At 43.6% G+C, this 2,751-nt stretch overlaps 1 pseudogene; it reads right to left on the bottom strand.

Moving 5' to 3' along the window:
• The window catches only part of LOC107091480, a 27,608-nt pseudogene that overhangs the window by 13,596 nt on the left and 11,261 nt on the right, over positions 1-2,751 (bottom strand).

Raw genomic sequence — 2,751 nt, 5'->3', positions numbered from 1 at the left:
GATCGATGCATCGATACAAAACGATTATTATTTACACCCCTAGTAATTACGAGATACTTTTCACCAAAGAAAAATATTCTGACAGCTTATCTCGTAATTACGAGATAAGCTGTCAGAATTTTTTTCCTTGGTGAACGCAATACGCCTCCGTAGTACGGCCCTGTTCTAAAGATAAAAAGTTCCATGCCTTTTTAAGCATGCCGAGTGTTTTCATGATTACAGCTGCTGAGGCGTCCTCTGCAGCTCGCCACCGAGGCCGGGTGGCGTTACCTGGCTGGCTCTGGGCAGCCGCTGCGGCGGCGGCGGCTGTGTACCACGGCAGCAGGTGCATCAGCAGCTCTCTCTGCCTGCTCCACGATGGGTTGTGGTTGGGCAGCAGGCTGGTGTTGGGGTTGGGGAGGCTGCCGCTCGCCCCTGCTACCGTTCCATCTCTGACACCTCCCCTGGCCCTGGGACTCACGCTGTGCTGGCTTTCACTCCACCTCAGGCCTTCATTGGGACAAAACCAATAGTCAGGCAGGCCACAGTTGGATTAGACACCAGATGTGGAGGCAGAATTGATGTTTGGTTCTCTGTCTGTGGTTCTTTAACAGACTCCTGTAGACCTGCCATATGGTTTCCACAATCCATCCCCAAATACATTCAAGAATCTTTAGTCTGTTTGCAGATTAAAAGGTTTTTGAAACGGAGGAAACCGAATGGTGACAGAGCAGGTCAAGAGGAGTTTAAGTGAGAAGCAAAGGACAGCAGCCATTATCGGCTCCAAAAGAAATAACTTCATTCTTTGTTAGTATTTCTGTCAAAGACTGTTAGCCATGTAGGGATGAAAACCAGCACCAGAGTTCCTCCGGCAGCAGGGCTGAAGCAAGAAGCTTTGCTTTTGGGGGCTAAAAAAAGCAAACACGAAGACTGACAGCAGATCCTCTGTCAGACAACTTGTTTCTTTATGGTGTGAAAACTAAATAAAATAAAATAAAAAAAATGTGGAAGCATGCTGTTAAAAACCAACACAAAGAAGAGCTGCGAGTTTCCGGAAAGACAAGCATCGTTTTGTTGCTCAAGCAGCAGCTCTGTAGGACATGAAGAGGTCAGGAGTGATCCGGGTAGCAAACAAACCCACTTCATACATTACAGTTTCATTTCCTAACCAGAGGGCTTATCGATCAGAATCTCCAGTGACGGGGCCGCCTTCACTTTTTCTTCCCTCTGAAACCATAGATCTGCCCAGAGTCCTTCCTTGACCTCGCAGCCCTTAAGAAGCAGGTTGGGAGTTCGCAGAACGGGATAAAAGGAGGTGAAGGGGGGTGGGGTTAACATGCAGGAGGATGAGTGGGTCATACAAAACACCAGGCGTTTTATTTCTGCCTAATTAGGCTTGAATGATCTAATTTATCACCATTAACCTGACATTTAACCTTAGGAGAGAGAGCTGCTAAGCTTGCATTGATTTAACCCCCCCATGGGAATCATGTCTGCCTCACCTGGGTTGTTCCTCTCCAGCAGGTACCAGCGGTAGAAGGCTCTGCGCTTGGAGTCGCTCATCTCCAGGCCTTGCTGAAGGAGCCACTGGGAGATGTAGCTCTGGCTGATTCCTGCACACAGAGGTCAGACGAATCGTTTCCACTGCGATCAACAATCTCCCTGTTAATTAAATGAAGCCGCTGCGATGCTAACGATCTATAAAAAGGATTTTCTGGTTTTACTGCGCTGCACTTCGCTGACTTGTGAAGAACATCTTGTTATCTTTGTAATCCATTAACAACGACAAAGCATCCTAACATCTATTATTAGAGGCTTTATTAATAGACTAAAAGCTTTATTGGTTCCGTTTACATTCTGCATAATTATAATTATCCTTCTTTGTTCATTTTTACCTCATATCCGACAAAAAGACCCATTAGAGAAGTGAGTGATGTGGAAAACCCAGCATCCTCTGCAAAACGTCTCAACTCATCAGGTGTAACGGCTGCATAAACAGCAACGTGGTAACAATATTTAGTTTTCATTTCATATAGGGTTTCATTTTAAGTGTCATTTCATTATTTGGAATTTATTTATCACCATTGCACTGTATTTAAAAATTAGTGTGCAGATTCTGGTTTACCCTGTTGTTATGATTCTGTTTAATTTATACTCCATTAACCAGTGAAGGTCTGGAGACTTTTTTTAATTCTAATCTGTTACTTTAAACAGAATTTAACACTGAAATAAAATGAGATTTTTATGCATCCATGTTATACATTGAATAAAAAAATATATATATAAATATATAATATAAAAAAAGAAGATGTTTCCATTTTAAATTCTAAAGTGTTTTTTAAAGTAGAGAACAGCAATCATTCAGTTTGGTATATAGACAATTTACTGATTCACATATTTTATTAAACACCTGAACTCCTTTTTTTTTTTTTTTTTTTCTTTTTCATGTCTTAATGTAGGGTGACCAGACGTCCTTTTTTTCCCGGACATGTCCTACTAAAAAATGTCCGGGGGGAATTTCAAAATGGTCCGGGATTGCACGGAGCACGTAGTGGAAACAGGGAGCCGGGGCGGGGGACAGAGCAACCGAACCTGACCCAGTGACGGTAGCCTGGACAGGCAGGTGGGGGGGGAAGTATACCGTCACCAGTTCAGGTTCAGTCGCTCCGGTCCAGTCAGCAGCCCTCCACAAAAAGTGTCCTCCTTTTCAGAAACACAAATCTGATCACCCTAGCTTAAAGGTACACTATGCAACCGGTGTTGATTTTCCAG

This window comes from Cyprinodon variegatus, unplaced genomic scaffold (genome assembly GCF_000732505.1).
Source record: "Cyprinodon variegatus isolate N-32 unplaced genomic scaffold, C_variegatus-1.0 Scaffold339, whole genome shotgun sequence".
NCBI lineage: Eukaryota > Metazoa > Chordata > Actinopteri > Cyprinodontiformes > Cyprinodontidae > Cyprinodon > Cyprinodon variegatus.
This window is presented reverse-complemented; position numbering and strand designations above follow the sequence as displayed.